Genomic DNA, 22,818 nt, shown 5'->3' with positions numbered 1-22,818 from the left:
CACTTGAGTTCTAAGTGCGATGGCATGAAAAGAAAATCTGGGTCAACCACACCTCTAAAAAAGTGGCACATAGGGTTCGAGGATATGTTCTCGGTACATCTGTGCAGTTATGGTATCCCTATGAAAAACACGAAGAGGGTGCGGCCGTTGATCATTATTCCACGTGTCCCTTTCTCTGATGTTGGAGGGACGGAACCGCATTTCTCTTTGTCTCCAAATTGTTTGTTTGTTTTTTGGTTTTTAGGAGCATTTGCAACTAAGGCCATATTGCTCCGGGATATGCGGTGGTCATTCTCTGAACCTTTCCGCATCCTCCGTATTTGGTGGTGACGGGCTCGAACCCCGGTCTAATCAAGAAGCGTGTGCTACGCACTGCTGCTCCTTCCCACCTGGCTATGGAGGCGCCTTTGTCTCCAAATGAAATAAGGTCCAGACTCTGTTTGTAGACTAAAACGGGATTCATCAGAGAACAGAACTGTACCCATTTGTCAGGGCTCCAAGTCACATATTCATGGCACCAGTTTCGACGAACTCTGCGATGGTTTGGGGTTAATGTGATAAAATTCAATGGCTTCCTTGCGTAGAGTCCACTTGAACTGAGCCTTCTTAACACAGTTCGGTTGGAAATGCTTTCACCTGTGGCTGCAGCAATCTCAAGAGACAGGACATCGCAGGTTTCCGTCTTGCTGTTAGAGCCAGATAGTGGCCTGTTCTGGTTTATTTAGCCCTCGGGAAACCCTGACCAGATCTTCTTGAAATAGTTCCTCTCTCCTGAAACTGCTCCCATAATGCCACGACGACACTGTGACACATTAAGCCAACATGCCACCTCGGCCTGCAACTGCCCAGCTTCAAGTCGTCCGACGACTCGCCATTTCAAAGAATCATCTAAACGATGGTGACTCGCCATCCCGAGTACTGGAGATGTTGCTATCCCACTGAGCAAGCCAAAAAAAAAAAAAAACGGGAATGACGTGATGTAGTAGCAACCTGTGTTTTTGTAGGCATGAATGATTTCCATAATGGGCGATTCTGTAAGGGGTGGATCAATTCCTATTGGATACTCGGAATTTGCATGCCACGACGCTTTTATATCAAATATTCGCCTTCGGCGACAGTGTTCACAATAAAATATTCATGAAAAATATTTTGTTCTGTGAATTTTGTCGAGCAGTGTAGATCTGAGAATAGGCTGTCAAACATTCACACTGGCCCATCTGAGAAACAAGTTCTCACTTGTTTCTTATAACGTAACAGAACAGAATTTCTGACGAAAATTTTATTTTGTTTCTCAGAGCAAAACTGGAAATTACAATTAATAAGCATTCGGCTGGGAGGCAGCCTTCCTCAGATTGAATACATGAATTCATGTATTCAATCTGAGGAAGGCTGCCTCCCAGCCGAAAGCTTATTAATTGTAATTTCCAGTTTTGCTCTGAGAAACAAAATAAAAAATTTTCGTAATGAATCCAGAGCACGTAGGCCTTTTTTACTAGAATTTCTGACAGTAAAATATTACAATACAATTATGAGATGAGAATTTTAATATAAAAATTTAATTATAGCGTGTGTGAGTCATAGATAAATAAGCGCATGCGTACACAGAACGTTCGATAGCTTATCATGTGTTAACATGCACAGAGTTTTGTCAGAGAATCGAGATTACAGGCCTACCTAAATGTTTATGAGATAGATAACTTAAATTGCACGCCCTACTGATTTTCCACGTTATCTTTTTTTTTTTTTTTTTATGAAAACCCCAAACACGAAAGGTATTAAAACCTATAGTACTTGGTACCGTGCATGAATTGAAGGAAAAGTATGGGGGGGAAGTGGGGCAGTGCCGGAAACTTTGCGTAAATGCAGTTACTATCAGTAAACCTGCAAATATTTGTATTCTACAATGAGTTTTTCAGTTTTGCTGAATGAAAACCTAGTTTTCGGGAGTGAAATTCTTAGTTCCACACCTAGCTTGCAGAACTGTAGTGGTTTCATGCAAGAATATATTTTAGCATCCACAACTAGACTAGTTGTTCACCGTTGTATCTTTCAAGAAAGTCGATATATTCCCCAAAACGACGCTTCCGGCCTGTGCAGTACTGTACTCAAGATGTGACCTGACCTGATGAATGGAATAACTACCTGTTTACTTTCACCTACAAAACTCCCGTATATCATTAAGAGAATCCTATTTCAAAGGGGTACAGACCATCTGATTAGATTTTCTCGTTTTCTAGAACATGGATTCTCAACGGGGGCGAAAATGGGCTTTTGGTGGGCGAAAAAATAATGGGTATTTCGATGGTTTGTGGCCCTCAAGTTCAATCCTATCCGACGACATCTTATTCCTTAATATTTAATTTCTCTCATTGGGTTTTCTTTTCCCCTAAGACAACTGATTTTTAACATATAAGTATATACAGGGTGATTCACTACCAGCGCGACAAACTTGCAGGAGGTGTAGGGGGCACAAAGACGAATCGGAATCACATAGCATTGCAGGGTCCGAAATGCCTTCGTCATGCGGTAGAGGACGTTGAACAGGGATTCCGCTGGAAGTCTGCATTTGCGAACCGGTTCCCGAGGCAGTAGGATGGACGAGTATTCAAACGTTGAACTGGCCGCGACATGCAGCTCGCGTATGGAGCTGCGGACTGTAACGGGTGCGCCGCTCTGCGCTTGTACCAGGAACGTTTCCCGCACAGGCGTGCTCCTCATCATACGATTTTCGCACGTGTGCAGAGAAGGTTACGTGAGACTGCTTGTTTCACGAGAGGTACCATGAATCGAGAGCGAACGACGAGGACGCCAAACAATGAGGAGAATGTCCTACGTCTTACAGAAGGCAATCCGAGTACGAGTACTCGAGCGATAGGCCAACGATTGGGTATTTCCCAATCCACTGTATGGAGGATACTGTCAACAAACCAAATGAGTTCATACCATCTGCAATGCGTCCAATCATTGGAGCCTGCGGATTATCCACTCCGGAGGACTTTTGCTACTTGGTTTCTCCAACAGAAACGGTTCGCAAATGCTGATTTCCAGCGGGATCGCTGTTCACGCGACCTCCCGTTCAACGTCCTCTACCGCATGACGAAGGAATTTCGGACCCTGCAATGCTGTGCGATTCCGATTCGTCTTTGTGCCCCCTACACCTCCTGCAAGTTTGTCGCACTGGTAGTGAATCACCCTATATACTAGGAGTGAGTTAGAAATTTTGATAAAAGGAAGATAGTCAGCGTGATTTAATTCAACCACCTTTGCTTTTCGTAGGCATTAAATGCCTAAGTGCTTTCAGAGGTCATGTCTCCGAAATCATTGCCGTTAGAGCTTTTCCGACAGCTGCGATCTTGGCGGCGGTGTGGTAGGCATGGTTTATTTATTTATTCTTTTGTTCCATTGGTCAATATATAACAGCGATGCATCAAAATCCTTCCAGTATTGTAAAAGCATTGCCATTGAGCAACGAATCAATTCGAAATCGAATCAATAAGACGTCAGTTAACATTGAAGAGCAGCTAGTAGACAAACTGAAAACGAGAAAATTTTCTATTCGGATTGATGAATCCACAGTTACTGACAATAAGGCTCTTCTAATGGCATACGTTCGTTATTTCGATGGTGATTGTTAATTGCAAGAAGAGGTGTTTGTAAAACTATAGAAACTGATTGTACTGTAGCATCCATTTTTGCTGCTGTAAAAGCATGGTTTGATGAAAAACAAGTACCATTGGAAAATTTGGTATCGTGTTCCACTGATGGTGCTACCTCCATGGTTGGAAGACAAAGGTTTTATAGCCCACCTAAACGAAATATGTCCCAAAGTGAAGTTATTGCAATACACTGCATTGTGAGCCGACGTCATCTGGTTGCAAACATTATTAGTCCAGTTCTTTATCAATCTCTCAGTATAATTATTAAAACCATCAATAAAATAAAGTCACATAGCAATATGATCGCCTTTTCATTAATATTTGTGTTGATAATGAAGAACAGTATGTGAGGCTTCTTTTACATATAGCAGTCAGATGGCTTTGTAAAGGAAAGTGTCTAACAAGATTCGTAAACTTTTTGGATACGATAATTAGTTTTTTAGGAAGCGAAGGAAACAAGGATTTAGCAAGGGAGTTCAGCAAACACAAAACAGCTTATACTATATGGCTTGGATTTTTCGAAAACTTAATTAAGTATCACTTTAACTTCAAGGGAAATTAATACAGTGACAGACTGCAAATGCGTATTAAAAGCCTTCACTGAAAACTAGAAATGTTTGAAAAAAGTTTATGGTATGCAAGGGTTAGCTGAAATCAATGAATCTCTCACCGAGAATGATCTTAAGAATCATTCAGATCATTTGTGTTCTTTAAAAGATGAAATGAAAAACAGATTTTCAATTTTTTCTTTTGAAGTGAAGCTATGGATGTTAGATCCAATTGGATGTGATTTTCGGTCTGCTAGTGAAGAAATTCAAGAAGAACTCGTTGAATTAAAATATAACGAAGAATGCAAATATAAATTCGAAAAAGGTGGAATGGCTGAGATGTGGGGATCAAAAGCAACTAAACTTCTTTATCCAACAATGTGGTCTGAAATGGCCAAAGTACTTCGTTGTTTTCCAAAGTCTTATACGGTTGAAAGTTGTTTTAGTTCAATAATAAAATATTAACAAAGGAAAGAAACAGAATTGACATATGTTCGAGAGGAGACATTAGAATTAAACTTACTAACATCATACTGAACATTGAACTTTCAGCTAAGAAGCATCGGGCTCGGGGATCCCATTGAATAAAAGGAGTAAGTATAAAGTATTTTCTTGTTTAAAATTTCATTGGGGGCAATTATGAAAAAAAATTGTCGAAAAAAAGCCCTTTAGGGGGCAATAATTAAAAAAAGGTTGAGAAACACTGCTCTAGAATATAGTGTGGACATTTAGATTTCTGGGAGGAAAACAACGAAAAAATAAAACTCGCCTTATATCCACAATATTTCATACGCCACAGTATGAAAATAAAATAAAAGTTTTTTTTCCATCTTGACAAAAATGGAACCAAGGCCTTTGAGTATGACAATATCAAATGTTCCCTCACGCTTCCTACATACGCAAGTATGCGAGTGCATATTACCTAGTATTTTTTCCCTGTAAGGTTTGTCATCAGAGTATATGTCAAGATGTCCTCTATTAACTGGGTAAATATCGCACAGAGAGCAAATACAATTGAATTAAGGTATACCTTTAAAACATTAATCATAGAAGCCTTATATACCATTAAACAAATACTCCATCAGAAAGATTCCAAGTTGGATGAATAGTGAAGTTGCCAGATTACTTGAGCAGAAAAAGAAGGCATGGAAAAGTAACAGACCAATAAAAAGTACTGAAGCCTATAACAGCTACAAATTGATCTGTAATAGTGCCACAGAAAAGGTTAGGCTGGCAAAGGCAGATTACGAGAAATCGCTGGAAAAGGCAGCAAAGAGGGGGTTTCAGGAATTTTTCACATGCAAAGAAGAGAAGAGGGCAAACCAAATCGGACCATTATGTAATGGACGTGGGACAGTATTAGATACCCCAGCTGATGTTGCAGATGAACTCAACATTTACTTTGCATTGATATTTGCAGAAGAAAAATCCTTTACGTCAAAGAGAAATTATAGGAGTGAAGTTGAAAAATATATAATTAATGATGTTGAAATTTCACACGTTTATTTAATGAAAAAACTTTGGAGCCTATAGGTCAGTAAGGCTCCTGGGGTTGACGGCATATATCCTATAATCGTAAGGAGGAGGAGAAGGCAAGTGAGTGAATTGAACCATTGAGGCTAATTATGAGAGCATCACTAGACTCGGGAGTGATTCCCTTGGACTGGAAAAGTGCCAATTATCTCCAATACATAAGGGCGGTTCTAAGAGTGAAGTGGGAAATTTCGGCCGATTAGTCTAACTTCAGTAGTAGGAAAAATCAAGGAAACGATGAAGTGTGGAATTCGGGATCATTTAGATAGAAATGGAATTCTGAAGGATACGCAATATGGTTTTGTAAAGGGAAAATCATATTTAACAAATCTGGTTCGCTATTTCGACAGGATCACTCATGAGCTGGATTTAGGGAATAATTTCGACATTGTTACTTTGGATTTCAGCAAAGCATTTGACTCAGTCCCACATGAGCCGTTACTTTATAAGCTGGATCGTGTTGGAATCACAGAGAAATTCCACAGAGGGACAGTAGGATGGCTTCAGGGCAGGAGGCAGAGGGTTGGGATAAATGGTTATTCCTTATATAAGCAAATTATTATTAGTGGTTATTCCTCAGATTGGGCTGATGTTATAAGTGGTGTTCTCCAAGGATCATTATTAGGACCACTGTTGATTTTGATTTTCATAAATGACATCAATGAAGGGATAGAGAGCGCGATGTCTGAATGTGCAGATGAGCAAAGATTGGTAGAGTAGTTAATGATCAGCGTCAAGCAGAGCTTCTTAAGACCTTAATAGACTTCAGGGACGGTCAGAAAAATGGTAGCTACGCTTTAATCCAGCAAAGTGTAAGATATTACACTTGGGAAACAGTAACCCCAAAATAACTTATACACTTGGTGGAGTTGAACTAAAGCCAGTAGTGGAGGAAAAGGACTTGGATGTTACGATACAGTCAGACATGAAGTTCTCCGAGCATTGCAGACAGGTTGCAAGAAAGACCGATGGTGTCCAATCAATGATTTATCGAACAATTGCTAGTAGAGATAAGGATGTCATAATCCCATTATCTCAGGCTATTGTTAGACCACACTTGGAACACTGTGCTCAAGTAGGAAGACCGCACCTAAAGAAAGACATTGAGATTCTTCGAGGGTCCAAAGACGGGCAACTCGCCTGGTGAGATTGGCAAAGGGCGGGGGATCCATATGAGGAAAGAGAGGCATCAGTAAAGTGAATGAGGACGAAATTTTCACGGTTATAAATGATTTTAGAACTAGGGGTCATAAATTCAAATAAAGGTGGGAGATGTTTAGACTAGCTTGCAGGACGTTTTATTTTAGCCAGCGAGTTATAAATTACTGGAATAAGTTACCTACATTGGTGGTAGAGGCAGTCAGTTTGGGGAAATTTAGAGGTCAGCTGGATAGTTACCTAGGGGAGGAGGGAAACGCATAGATTGTCTATTTTTTTTCTTTTATTAATTATTATACAGTGGGTGGCGGGCAAATGAATTTTGCAAATAATGTGTTTTGCGTTGCATTGCGGTTTTCAGAAATGTTCGAAATGAATTTATTAGATGGGATATATATTTCTGTGAATGAAGTCCAATAAAAAGACTCCATCTGATGTACCTAATTGCCATTAATATCTTTGAAAAAGGTAAAATGTGTTATTAATGGAAATATTAGAAATCATGCACATTGCAATCATGACAACCAAACATACATTTTATTGCATTTACGTGTACAAACTGAAATGATAAGACAACCTAATAGTATTATGTACTGTAAATCAGCGCAATAATTGCTAAATATTTTGTTGTTCCTCCTCGAGCCGCAATTACAGCCTTCCAACGATCTGGCATAGAATTAATCAACTTCTGGATATACGGGTTGCCCAATTTCGTGGTACCACACCCTTACAATGCACTTCTGCAGCTGAATCGTACTTGTTGGCTTCTTAGTAGAGCATTAGTAGAGGCATATGATGCAAGAAAGCAAGCTTATGCAGCATCAGCCAAAAAAAAAAAAAAAAAAAAAAAACACCTTTCCACTTCACCCCTCCGTTCGTTCGTAATACCTGTCCAGCTGAGCCTTAAATTTATTTAGGCTATCAACTTCCACAACAAGTGATGGAAGTCTGTTCCACCAACCAACTACCCGCTGGCTAAAGGCAAATTTCCGCACATCTATCCTACATCTGTCTTTCCTCAATTTGAATTGATGCCCTCTCAGGTGATTATTCTGAGCAAGAGGCAGTATCCCATCAGCATTGAGCATGCTCAAACCATTCAAGGCTTTGTACACCTCTATTAGATCACCTCGCCGGTGCCTAGTCTCCAGACATTGTAATTTGCAAAACTTAAGCCTTTCTCTTTCTTCGTAAGAGCAACCCTTCGTTCCGTTCACTAACCTTGTTGCCCTTCTCTGTACTCGTTCCAGCAGCTCTACATCCTTCTTGAAATGAGGCCTCCAGACCTGTATACAGTACTCAAGGTTCTTCTGAGCAATTTTAGCGACATTACGTACCAGCAATTTGCAATAGGGTTGAAATATGGACTGTTCTTTGGCCTGGCCAGTCCAACACTGTAATGCCAGCATTTTTGAGGTATGACTGCACCTTCATGGAGAAAAACGAGGAAAATATTGGTGTAATTATGTTTTAAGCCTTGTGAGACAAGAAGATAAACTCATCATTAAATATAAACAGAATAAAACTTACCAAGTTTGCTCTGTGGCAAGTTGCTGAGTCCTGTTGAAAAATGCAGTTTTGGACATCTGTGTGGTGATCCCTAATAACGGGTTTCAGGCACTACTCCAAGATTGTAGTGTAGATTTCTGCATTCACCGTTCGGTTAATAAACTTAATTCGCCACACCCCCTTTGCTTGTTATGCATTTCCAGACCATCTGACCAGCGGGGAACTTTACAGTTGGTGTTATGCAGTCAGGATGGTATGCCTTCGATTTTCGTCTTCTGACATATCGCTTCCCATCCGAGCAATCACTAGACAGGACATCAGTACCCAAGCAGATGCTAAACCGCTTCGCGGTTCGAAAAGCCAACATGATCTCTTTGGGGAGCTGCTTGCACCTGCTGTGGCCGAGCACCTCGCCAATATGAACCCGCAATCTGACCCGAATGACACCTAAGTGAGAGTCACCAAGATCTTAACCAGCATTAGCGAAGCTGCAATGAAACGAAAAAATCCAACACCGGGTGCGGTTCCTTGGTGGACTGCAGATATCCAAAACCTACGGCGCGAGGTGATTAAAAAAAGAAAACAGTTTCAGAGAGCGAGGAGCTCATGGCCGGCCGCAGAAATTGCAGTTTTGAGGGAAAGCTATAAAGACGCAAGAAACAGGTACACAAACCTAATAACTAGAAGCAAGCGTAAGGCCTGGGAGATGTTTGTAGGCACAACCGGAAACACTCAACCCTGGGGAGTGGTGTACAAGATAGCGACAAACAAGCTCCCCAGAGAGGAGGTCATCATGACAACAAGGACACCGCAGGGCACCCCGACTACCACATGGCACCAATCAATAAACAATATACTGGACACTATCTTCCCAGAACCAGCCATCCCGACCTTACCAGAACAACTGCAAATCTGTGCTGAGAACAATGAATATACTACAGACCGATGTGAACCACCATTTACCCTGGAGGAACTCCGACAGGCTTCAACCCTCATACGAAACAATAAATGTCCTGGCCCAGACTTACTGGAGCCGGAAATTATTAAAAAGGTAACGGAAATTGCACCGGAACTACTACTCAATCTGTATAACCGCTGCCTTGAATCTGGCACCTTCCCAACACAATGGAAGCAAGCGAATGTAAAACTAGTCTTGAAAAATCCGGCGAAGTCACCTGACTCGCCGAAATCGTATCGACCGATCGCACTGCTACCAGTTATAAGTAAACTATTTGAGAGACTACTATATACAAGAATTAGCCAACACTACCAAACAGCTGGACTTGACATGGCAACCCAATTTGGCTTTAAACCACAATCATCTACTGTGGAAGCCCTAAGAAATCTACTAAGCTCCGCAACCTCATGCAGCAGCAAATACTTTCTTGTCATATCAATCGATTTTGCTGGGGAATTCGACACCATTTGGTGGCCGAGCGTCCTGGCGAGACTACGGCGGGCCCACGTGCCAGAAAATCTCTACAAGACTATCAAATCATATCTTTCACAGAGGATAATAAGCGTCATCGCACCTTATGGAAAACTAGATCGACCTGTTCACATGGGCTGCCCCCAGGGCTCTGTTCTTGGTCCGCTCCTATGGAACATGATTCTTGATGAGTTCCTGGCCATGGACCTGGGCGAAGTCCACTCCCAGGCCTTCGCGGATGACTTAATCTTGACGGTCGCTGCAGACAGCAGGGCCCAACTGGAATACAAGGCGAACCAGGCCCTGAGGATACTTCAGGAGTGGACACAGACTCATCTACTGAAGATATCACCGACCAAAACTTCCTCGATTTTGCTCAAAGGAACATTAGACCTACGCAGGCCACCACAAATCAAAGTGGAAAATAAGACAATCAAACTAGTGGACCGACTAAAACACCTCGGCCTTATACTTGACTCTAAACTGTCATTCCAGCACCTTCTGACATACATCAGAGCAAAGATTAAGAAATACTCTGCACTTGTGGCCAGAATCACAAGACGAGATTGGGGGCTCAACAAACGCACCCTGTCCCTGTATTATAAAACAACCTTCCTACCAGCAATAACCTACGCCTCTCCAGCCTGGTTTCAAAAAGCCGTAACCGGCGTAAATCGACGGACACTGGACGTCACTCAACGGACAGTACTGCTAACAATCACCCGTGCCTGTTGTACCACCAGCACTCCCGCCCTACAGGTATTAACGGGGGCCCTTCCTCTGGACTTAGAGGCTATTCGCTGCGGCATCACTCACAGCATTGCAAAAGGACAACCCTGCACCTTCCTTGGCTTTACAGTAAACACAGCTGCGAATCAGAAAGAAGAAAAAATCAGACTACAAAGGCACTTACAGCAGGTATGGCAGGATCGATGGACTGCCACAACCAAAGGCGAAATTACAAAGAAATTTCTGCCCACCATAGACAGGGTGTGCCCCAAGCCCCCACCCTGGTTTCAACCCGGTCTTTTCACAACCTATTTGCTGACAGGCCACGGAGCGTTCAACGCGAAATTAGCATCTTTCAGAATCCTAGAGGACCCACGTTGCTCTTGTGGGGAGCCAGAAACCTGGACACACATAATGTATGAATGTACCAGCTATGAAGACCTACGCTGCAGACTTATGACAGCAACCACATACTTCCCAAGACATCTCGAGTCGCACCTACTAGATTCATGCGAAGAGTACAGGGCACTAGCCAAATTCGCGCAGGAGTTGTTCACCCGGCGAAAAACACGAATTGCTGTTCACAGGGAACCATAATAATAAGGAGAAACTTGTGCAAGAGTTGCTTACCCCTCCAGCGCAAAACACAACTTCTGAATATAAGAAACTTCAATAAGGAGGGACCTCGCGGACTCTTAGCACAACAACCTATCTGATAGAGACGCGGAAATATGAATGACGAGTGTGAGGATAACCGCTCATGCATCGCCTGCACAAAAATGGATATACAGTACTACTACTAGACAGGTCGGGACTGTCCCAGGAATGACGAACTTTCACGGCTTGGACACTTCAACTACTGGGACTACACACAGCTTTGCTGCCGACGCCACAAGGCTATCCTACACCTGTGCTCACTTGCACAGGGCTTTTACTCCAATTCCTGGGCGGGGGAGAGAGAGAGGGGACGGCTCTGCTGTTTTTCTCTTCCCCTCGCCCACCCCTCTTTTCCTCCTGGTGGAGCATGGGCATGCCCCACTGACCTTCTCTGGGGCCGTCTTCCCTATTGACCCCATATTTCTGACTTTTTCCCCCCAGCCTTCAGTCTCCTCCCCACTCTGACTAAATATCATAGCGTATGCCCCACACTACCAAAATTTTAATTGTTCAAATCAAGTCACGCATGCCCTTTTGGCCTCTAATAATCTCTTAGCGTCTTACCCTGAAAATCGCCGCGTGTTGCATTTCAATTTTTTTTTTTTTTTTTTTTACATAGGCCCTAGCCACTGAAATCTTAGGAAACTAGGTGGCAAGGCCTGCCAGAGTAAAGCTCCATACTACTGTGTACCTGGTCTGCCTCCACGGGGCCAAGTGTGGGCAACGTTGGGCCTCAGTAGGGGTCCAGCGGCTAAATGGCCAGATGAACAACGATACATAACATTACACTTATACAAAATCCATACACTTTTAAATCTCTGGCCTTCCCAGTGAACTGGTACACCCACAATGAAAGCAACGCGGAGATGGGGGGAACCCCTGGTGCCGTTAGACATCAATACACTTTACACTTTACTTTACAGGTTGAATTTCGATTCGTCAGAAAAGATGACGGTGTCCCATTGCTCTTTTGTCCATTAAACATGCTTTTTAGCACAAGCAAGTCGCTTCTTCCTCATTTGTTGAGTCAACAAAGGCTTCTTGGGCGGATAGGTATGAAGACCACATTCCGAAAACCGTCTTTGGATAGATCGTGCACTTGTTTCAACACCAGAGGCCATCTCAAAATCCAGTTTTAGATCAGGAGCACTACCATGGCGATTACGAAGACACAGCCGTTTCAAATATCGATCTTGAGAAGGCACAGCCACTCTCGTACGGCCTAATCCAGGTCTTCTCTTCACATTACCGGGTTCACGCTTTAATTTCAGCACCCGAGATACTGTTGATTGGTGGCAGCCTATTTTATCAGTGATAGCACGCGTAGAAAGCCCTTCCTGGGGCAGAGCAACAGCTACACTTTTTTTTTCTTGGTGTCAACTGAACATATGGAGCCATGCTTACACCTCCGCAAAACAGGATACTAATGAACGTGTATACCCTTCCAACGCCATATTTATAGAAACGGCTGATGCAATACCTTGCGATTGCTGTCTTATGCAATAGAAGCGTTATATGACACAATACCTTTGTTTTGCTACAAAAAAATGACTAATCAAACAATATCTTATACGATTCACTATAAATGTACCTTTTTTTTAAAAAGTAATGCAGTTTTTTTGTCCGCCACTGTATATTTTATTATTATTATTATTATTATATTCTTCTTTTTTCTTTTTTTTTTTTTGGCTGGTGCAGCATAAGCCATAGGATTGCTTGCACCATGTGGCCATTGCTAATACTAATACTACGATTAATCCTTAATTTCTTGATAAAGTCGAGGACATTTGTGGAAACATGGAATGTAAGCATATGAGCTAGCAATTGTCCTTCTGCAAAAAAATAAAGATCGATCTTTATAAGAAATGCGATAACAATCCTTACAGAGAAAGGATGCGAAGTGATATATACCCCATACTTACCTATTGGGCACAAGTTTCGCAGTTTAAAAATTAAGTCGGCCAGTTCGCAAAAAAGCTCATCTGTGTGTTTTTATTCACTCGTAAATACTGACTGGAGATCCAGAAAATGAAAGATTCATTTAACGAAAGATACTGTATAAATGTGAATACTGCGAAATTAACGCATATTTTTGTGGTATATAAAACCAAAGTCGTGAACAAGTGGAGCTCATAATTTACTGTATTCTGTGCAATTAGAATAAAAACTGTTGCAGAAAATAAAAAGAAAGCAGGGAATGCTTCAATTCTTCATACTAAAAAATGAACTTGCCTGAAACAAACATTTCCAGCTACAAAATTGGGCGACTCTGTCTAAATTCTTTTATCAGGTGAAAATAGAGGGGATGACCTAGAAATACACAGGGTGAAAACAAATTGCCTTTACAACTTCATTGCTAAATTTAAATTTGAAAAGTATGTGAAGTAGAGTAAAAAGGGTTGTCCGATTATTAGTTAAACTCAAAAAGATTTTATTAACATGATAAGAGCAATATGCATGGGCACCTTGAGTTATGCGTAACACGTCTAATGGATGATCGATTTCAAACCAACTGCATTTCAACATTCCAGCATCGATGGTTTCAACTGCTGTAATAGCCGATGTCGTAAAGCCATTGATGGGTCACTACTGGAATTTAGAAAATTCACGTACTTAAAGTCGTCGCACAAAAGTAAATCCAGTAATAGAATGTTAGGTGAATGTTGTAGTGGCCAAGGAATCCAAGAACCAAAGAATCAAAGTCGAGAGAAACGTGCAACTGAAACCCCAGCACGAAGGGGATCATTGTAGCCACGTAATTGTTGGAATTCACAGGCACAAAGCCGAGTAGCCATTTTGCTGCAGTGAGACCAATTAGTCATCAGGAAACAGTTCACATCAGACAATCACTTTTTGGACTATCTTATATTGCATTTTCTTAAACTGCGGAAGGGGATTTTTTTTTATCTCTGAATCTTTGCCTATCTATTCGCCTAACTAGACAAAATTAAAGCTAGCTTTGTGACATTTGTAACTGACGGACTATGCCCTTTTTGGCATTGTATAGACTAGGGGAGAATCATCGTTGTACAAGCTCAATAAGTTCTTTCAAGACATGTTCCATCTTTCTGGTAAAGGACATTACATTATCTCTTTAAAAAGTTTATTCCAAACACGGATTGATGATAGTCCTTTCTTGTAGGTTATTTTAAAGTTTCTTTGAACTTGAATATCACAAAACTGCTACGAATTCGAATACAGCTTCTCACGCACCGACATTTTCGCCAATTGTTATTTCGAATCTCATGGGCACCAGTTTCGGTACGCGAATAAGACTGATGTTTGAATTTACTTAAAGAATGGAACAAAACGTTTTTCAACATTTATTCCTTACTTCTGTTTAATTTAGCAATGAAGGTGAAAAATAAAGTTTGCGTTCCCCTCGTATTATTCTTTCATTTGTACATTAATTGTTTTATAAAGTGAATAATCAAGTGACACCAATTAGTCATTTGTTCTTAAGAAATCAATGCAGCGTTCTCATCCCTTTATTTTCATTAATAATGTTCGACTAAAATTAAAGTCATTATGATAGAGAAATCAGGCTGCCTCTTTCTAATGGTCAAGGTTATGCCAGTATAAAGCAAAATAAAAACAAATACTGTTACAAAGAATAACTGTTTCTTTGTACTTAAAGGCATCTTTTAATTCTGTCTTGTTATTAATAATGTGCTGTTACTTTATTTTATGATGTAATAAACAATAAAATAATATTTGTATTGTATTTCATTGAAATTATAAAAATAATAATTTCATAATTTCAGTACAAAATATATATTTGTACTGTGTATGAAATTATAATAAAATAATTTTAATTATCTATCGCAATACACAGCCAACGCACGCAACACACAGCCGCTCAGTTGAACAGGTCACAGCTTTTATGATAATTCGGAAATGAATGAGTGTGAATTAACCTATATATCTCTTGTTCACTTCATGCTGTATTTATACTGGTGCGTTGGGGAAAAAAATATTGCATATAAAAACATTCTGCACTGCCTAGCCACTTTGTTAGAACCATGAGCTAATAGCGTGTTGATCTGAAATACTGCTCTATGGCATGGCATAGAGTCATCAAGGCGTTGAAAAGCGACATGAGGAACACTTGGCTATTCGTATAACAAAACTATCCTCAATCCCTGGAATGACATGGACAGAACATTGTGATGACGAATATACCTTTAAAGTTCATTCCACAGATTCTCAATGGAAATGAGATCCGGAGATTGACTAGCAAAGGAAGATGCTTTAAGTCTCTGTTCCTCAACCACTCTATCACACATTTCGCATGGTGGATGGTTATAGTGTTTCCTTGAGAGCACCCCTGTGCATAGGCGTAAATATGCAATATTGTAAATATGCATTAGTTATACCCGATATAACTAATCCGCATGTTCTCGCATTCACAGTGCCCTTAGAAGATTAAGAATATGTCACGAAAGCATGTCCCACTTCATTACAACTCCTCCAGCAGCCTGTACTATCGGTACACAACCGATGGTACAGGCTGCTGGAAGAAGTGTAATTATGCGGAACCATCCTCCATGCCGTTGCATCTAATAAGTGCGCATCAACAATCATATCTCTTTGAAAGTCCGCGAGATTCTGTGCATTGTACACACTGCTGGTGAACTGAACTCATTTGGGCACTAGTTGGGTAACATGATAACTTTATAACGCTTCCTTGCACGTCTTACAACATATGATTTCTTCTATTTACATATTTTTGCATAGATTGGTTAACATCTTTGCTTAATCATATAGCCCAACTTCCATTGCCTTAATAAAGTGGCTAGGCAGTGTACATCACGTGATTAAATTTACATATGTCTATTTTCCATGTTCTGGAACTGTTAAACTTTCATAATCTGCATCTTATCAGCAACTATATTCTTCACTGCATAAGCCCAATTCCCTTATATGCCTCTACTATATGGTCCTCGGCATCGCCATCATACTAAACCACGTTTTTATCCCTTGAATACTGGATTTTAAAATGGCTCGATAAGATTGCAGGATTACTACCTAATATATCAAAATCTGTCATGCTCTCCAATCTAAATTGGCTACCATGGAAGTCTCACATCATCTCTAGGAACTTCTTTATCTTCTCTTAGCGGCCGGAAAACTAAACTCGCCTGATATCTGGGAGTTCGTTGACAGACTGTCAGGTCAGAATAGAAACCTTACCAATGCACTCCCATACAGATCTAAGCTGCGTAATATGACCTCCCTGGACTATATGTTTCCATTTAACTCTATTGAAATATTTAACACGTTATCCATAGGCTATTGTTAATAATAATACAGGATAAAGAATACGGAACCAGAGGAGGAAGAGCAAGAAGAAATACAATCCACAGCAGCTGAAGTGGAAAGAGACAAGGTCATGATATCCAGAATAGAGGGCGAGTGGAAGAAGGCCCTAGCAGAATTCGAAGGAATGGATTCCACAAAGACTCACGTGATACCGAAGCAGAGACCGAACAGAACCTTGTGAAGAGTCACAGACCACCTCAATCGGCAAATAATACCTCATTACCTCGACAACAATGATGCAACACTGGAGGCCATCCACACAGCCGTTTATTGTGCTGCCGTAGCAGCCTCTAGGATTAATGGAAGAGAAAAGAGAGACAGCAGCAGAAGAACCGAAAACAAAAGGAACCGCCAGCTTGGGAAAGAAGACTTCAGCAGAAGATAGAAGAATTAAGAGTCAAGATAGGCCAACTGACCCAGTACCAACGGGACAATAGGAGTAAGAAATTATTTGGAAAAGTGAAGAGCATCCTCAAGAGAGACAGCGTCCACAGCATACATGAGACAAAAAAATCAGAGAATAGGAAAGTACTTGGACACATTGAAGCAGAACCTCCTTGCACTCAGTAAGAGACTACGCCGATACAAAGAGAGCTCCCAGAGGAAAATAAACAACCGAATCTTCGATGAGGACCAAAGGGGCTTCTACAGAAAGAATGGAACGGACCACCTGAGCAGAAAACGATTGAGGAGTTCTGGGGAAACATATGGAGCAGGGAAGTAAGACAACGGCCGAGCCACCTGGATAGAACTAGAATGCAAGAAAACCAAGGACGTATAAGAAATGAGAGAGTGGGATATTCGGGAAGAAGAAGTAAAACAGACGATCAAGAACTCTCACGACTGGCGAACTCCAGGAATAGATAACGTCCACATCTACTGGTACAAGAAGCTCACTTGTACACACAAGCACCTGGCAGAGCAGTTCACCCGAATGATAAGGCACTCAGAGACAATCCCGAAGTTTCTCACTCAAGGAATCATATATCTGAAGCCTAAAGACAAAGATACAAGAAACCCGGGGAAATATAGGCCAATCACTTGCCTCCCAACAATGTACAAGATCCAGACCAGCTGCATAATGAATGCAAGCGGCTGAGCAAAGGATGCAAGGAGCAATTAACCATAAATACCTCGGTTATGGAGCAAGCCCACAAGAAGCGCCGCAACATTTACACAGCCTACATCGATTACCGCAAGGCCTTCGACTGCGTGCCTCATAGAGGTACTGAACATCTACAAAGTCAATCCGATAGTGACAAAATCCTTAGGAGAAACGACGGCGAAATGGAGTACCACCATTAAGGTCGAAAACAACAACACAACCAGGCCAATTTCCATCAGGAGAGGAATCTTTCAGGGAGATGCCATGAGCCCATTGTGGTTGTGTCTAGCACTTAACCCGCTATCCACCAGGCTTAACAGTAGCAAGTACGGATATAACCTCAAAGAAAGAGGGAAGAATCTGTACACCTTCGCCCACCTGATGTACATGGATGACATCAAGCTCTACGCGGGAACCGAGAAGCACCTCCAGCAACTTCTCCAGATCACCAAAAAATTCAGCAATGATATTAGGGTGAAATTTGGCTTGACAAATGAAAGACACACGGACTGCACCCGGGAAAATTAGTCAACCGAAACTACCAGCTGCAGACTGGTAAAGAGATCGAAGCCATGGCAGAGGGAGAGGGAGAGGCCTACAAATACTTGGGGATGATGCAGGCTCAGAAGTTACAGCACAAGGAAATTAAGGTCTGCCTGACCGAAAAATCAGAGACTCAGAAGCCTGCTGAAAGGAAAGCTGAACGGAGGGAACACAGTTAAAGCCATAAACACCTATGCAGTCCCAGTGTTAACATACTCCTTCGGGGTCACAGATTGGACTAACACCGAGCTGGAGGATATCATGAGAAAGACAAGGACAATGATGATCAAGAGCAGCCAACACCACCGGAACTCAGTCGTGGAGAGACTGACAATTGCCCGAAAAGAAGGAAGAAGGGGCCTGATAGACCTCATTGAGCAACAGAAGACAGCGATTGCTAAATTGAAGGATTACTTCCAGAAACACACAGCAGGACTCCAGCAGGACTCCAGCAGGCCACAAGGAAGATAGACAAGCGCTATACCCCACTCAACCTAAGCGAGGAGTCCCCTCCCAACCAGGAGGTACAAACGAAGCTAGAAAGATGGGAAGAGAAGCCACTCCATGGCAGACACTACAGTGATCTCCATCAAGATCACACAGATAAAACTGCTTCCAATGGATGGCTCACGAGCAGGACGCTCTTCCCCGAGACTGAAGGATTCATGCTCGCCATCCAAGACCAGGTAATCAACACCACGAACTATAGAAAATATATCGCCAAGGAGCCCGGAGTGTCCGATGACACATGTCGACGATGCCACCTGGCCTCAGAAGCGATCCAACACACCACCGCGGGATGCAAAGTGATCACCTAGACTGAGTACACTCATAGACACGACCAGGTAGCCAGGATAATACATCAGAAGCTAGCAAGGAAATACCAGTTGATCGAAGAAAGTGCACCGTACTACAAGTACGAACCCCAGGCAGCACTAGAGACGCCAATCCACAAGCTGCACTGGGACCACGCCATAATAACGGATAGGACAATCCCGCACAACAGACCGGATATAACTCTTGTGGACAAGATAGAAAAGGCTACCTATCTGACTGACATAGCGGTACCCAACACTGGCAACCTGCAGAAAACCTATGGGGAAAAATCAGGAAGTACACGAACCTAAGACAGGAGATCAAAGAGATGTGGCATATGGAACAAGTTACGACCATCCCGATCATCGTGTCAACCACAGGTATGGTGCCAAAGACCCTACATAACAGCCTAGCAGCAATAGGTCTGCCAGCGAACACCTACAAGGAACTCCAGAATGTCGCAATCCTGAACACCTGTAGGATTGTCAGAGAGTTCCTCGACCAACAGTAACACCAGACATAACAACAACCACCCTGTGTACTTGGCAACAATACCCGTCACAAGGTCTAATTCCCCAATCAGGGAGAAATAATATAAGAGCAATTATAATAAAGTTTGAAATCGGATCCTCCTTTTGTGGACATCCTGTATTTCATTATCGGGTATACGTCTATTAGAATATCATAATAATATAATGCACACGTTTAATTCAAATTCATGCGCTTTAACAACAATAACATTTTAAGCCAGTAGAAAACCCATCTACTTTTAATAATAATAGCTTCATCGCATGTGGTCGCTCCGGAGTATAAACAGAATATTTATTTATTTTTTATTTATTTTATCACTGAGCGCTTCTCAGGATATTCATAAGCTGTTAAAAGTAGACTTGGACTTGCTCGTATCTTAACTTTCTTTTTTGGTTCATTCTATTTTGAATTGTGCAGGTCCTCCCATCCATTAGCCTACTTAAACAATCATTTAATTGACAACTGACCTATATTCCTCAAATCGTTAACACTAATGCTATCACCCTCTTTCTCTGTTCACAAAAAAGTGATCACAAAGTTAAAATGAGACAGAATGACTATAAATTAATAGTGTGGATTGTTCTCATACCTTACTATTAATGCTTCTGATCTATTACTGCATATGCTTTACTATACAATTAACCAAGTATACTGTAGTAATAAATAAACAACTTCCTCCTTATACAATCACATGAATTAAATCGCACTTTGCTCTATGGTTTTCACCAGCTCCAGTGAAAACTGTCATACAAAATTTAAGACACCTTGGATATTAACGGACCTTGTTTCTTTTCCTGATATCAAAGGAGAGGTGGGAACTTAATCGGTATACATCGCAACAGGCAGACCCAATAATAATTAATATAAAATGTTATTGTAACAGTAACATACTGGTAATGTATAACAAAATAACAACACGGAGAGGTCTACCAACCTCCTTGAATCAGTGGATATACGTTTTATAATTTTGTTGATTACCGTAATGTTTTCTTCAAAAGTGCAGAGGGTAGCATGGTTTATTCTCTCGGAAAAATGGTGTTGTTTTTTTTTTTTTTTTTTTTTTTTTTTGTTCAACGTAATATTCCCCACAGTGGAATATTACAATATTCCTTAGTAGAACATCACCATTCTGGTGATATTCTACTCCCCTGATCACGGCCTTTCGTTTACAGAGGGGATATCATTCAATTAGGTTACTAACGGCTTTGATCATCTGTGCACAGAAGACCTGATCTAGAGGCGATGGGAGTATCTGTTCTCAGATTATTCCTTTATTTTAATCGCACTATAAACAAATTTTCTGCTAATTTCTAATGAACGGAGAAATCTTAAAATGTTGGACATAGAGCGCCCTACTTTGTATAGGGCTACAAAAATTATAACAGCTACTTTCTGTTACCCCACTTCATGCTGATCTGTACAAAGAAAACGATTACTACTAATTATATTGATATGAATTAAAGAATATACTAAATACTAAGGCTTGGGATTTAACTGTGCTAGGTATTTCATCAAATTTATGGCCGTACTGTGTATAAGGCTTCATTCAATCAATTACTTGTGTAATGTTAACGGCCACTACACATCAGACACATCATACCATTTCTTCGTACAATGGGATGGAAATGTCAATCCTTTACACACACACACACACACACCGAATATTTTTGTTAAAAATAAATAATAAAAGGGTACTAATGGCTTCTTATTAGCGTAGAAATTTAATCGATTCCATAAATGAAAGGGAGAGAGAGAGAGAGAGAAAAAAATAAACTAAAGAAAAAAGCAGAGTCCTCTGGGAATATATATTTATATTGCTTTTAATTGTGACGGTGATATTTGTTTCTTAACAACAAACTATAGTGAAGGAGAAATAACTGATAAAGATATATGCCAGAATGGCATAATGCAAATAAATTCATATTTACATAATTATCAAAGCGCATTAATTAGCTATATAATAATTTTCAATGAGAAATAAATGAGAGAAAGAGAGAGAGAGGAATCGTCATTGAATAATGATTCTCGTTGAATAATAAGGTTCTGGAATGGACCTTTCGTTGACAATACCAACATGTGCCCGTAATTATACAAATCTTTAGATTAAGACCCTTCCTTTACAGGTCTGTGTAATGTTCATATTGCAATACATGGTGTGCTGCCAGTGACACTGCATGCACTGGTATTGTTCGACTCGTACAATGGAATTCCAATCCATTTTTTATTATTTTCCAGAATGCATATCGCACCAAGTGATTTCATAGTTTTTTAATAAACAGGAAATTGGTCATTCTATAGCTAATAAAACAGCTGTTTATCTCTCGACTGATCTGACAATGTTGAGGAGAATTTTTACACTCTGGAAAAAAAATACTTCATCAGTACTATCACACCAATTAGCTTAAAGTAAAGCAATATGTATCAGAAAAATATATTTTGAAACGCATATCAGTAAGTGGAAAATGAACACTGATAAGTAGATTAACTAGCTTTTACATAGCACTAAAAGAATAGCCACAAAAACTTACATTTGTACACAAGAGAGGGTCAGTATTTTCCCTTACCTTAATGGTACCTCTTGAGAGTGAATATACGTTATTAACATCTCATTATTCTAACGCGCAGGTCGATGAAAAGCTGTTACCTTTCCAATTCACAAATTCCCAATGACGGGAATCTGTTGTTACTAAAAATACCGAAACAGACCCTGGTATGAGCATATCATCTGTGAAGTGGATAAAAGAAAAATAAACACCTCTGCCATAGCTCGTCAGTAACTCTCTTGCTAGACCGTTCCACTATCAACGGGAGATTTTCTCTGAGACCCGCGCTTAAGAATAAGTGGAGTGACGTTAGAGGTATTCATATTCCAGTCACAGAGTGCCCAAAGTTAACCTAAACCAGTGTGTGTTATGTTTGTGTGTGCCAAAAAAAAGAAAGAAACATTACCTATCTTGTGGCTGCTCTCTGTCTCAACCCTCACTTCCAGGACACCACGTAGAGCTATTGCTGCTAATCGATTTTTCCTGGATCCGTACACATACGTTTGCCAACCTACGCAGCTGCGACATCTGGTGGCAGAAAAAAGACGCTGCTGCAGCAGTGACAATTGCATCACCGAGTAAAGTGTGATATTGATTAACTCAAATACACAAACAAACAGATAACACTCTCACTACCAATGGACTCACATTTAATTTTGTATAAGGCTAATATCCGGGAAGATGCTTTGATGAAAGAATTTCTCACTGTTAGTATATCTACAGCATGGAAGAACTGACT

The 22,818-nt window shown here is 40.8% G+C and overlaps 1 protein-coding gene across 1 annotated transcript in view; it reads right to left on the bottom strand.

Moving 5' to 3' along the window:
- Nucleotides 1-22,577, bottom strand: part of LOC150075241 (uncharacterized) — a 61,957-nt gene extending 39,380 nt beyond the window's left edge. Inside the window, exon 1 of the mRNA XM_090388352.1 lies at nt 22,486-22,577. The gene's annotated coding sequence lies outside the window, so the exon portion shown is untranslated. The remainder of the gene's footprint in view (nt 1-22,485) is intronic.
- Between the last annotated feature and the right edge of the window lie 241 nt (nt 22,578-22,818).

Source organism: Mastigoproctus giganteus, chromosome 14 (genome assembly GCF_048544385.1).
Source record: "Mastigoproctus giganteus isolate SK-2022 chromosome 14, ASM4854438v1, whole genome shotgun sequence".
Taxonomy (NCBI): domain Eukaryota; kingdom Metazoa; phylum Arthropoda; class Arachnida; order Uropygi; family Thelyphonidae; genus Mastigoproctus; species Mastigoproctus giganteus.
Note: the sequence above shows the minus strand (reverse complement) of the source record. Positions and strands in the feature narration are given on the sequence as shown.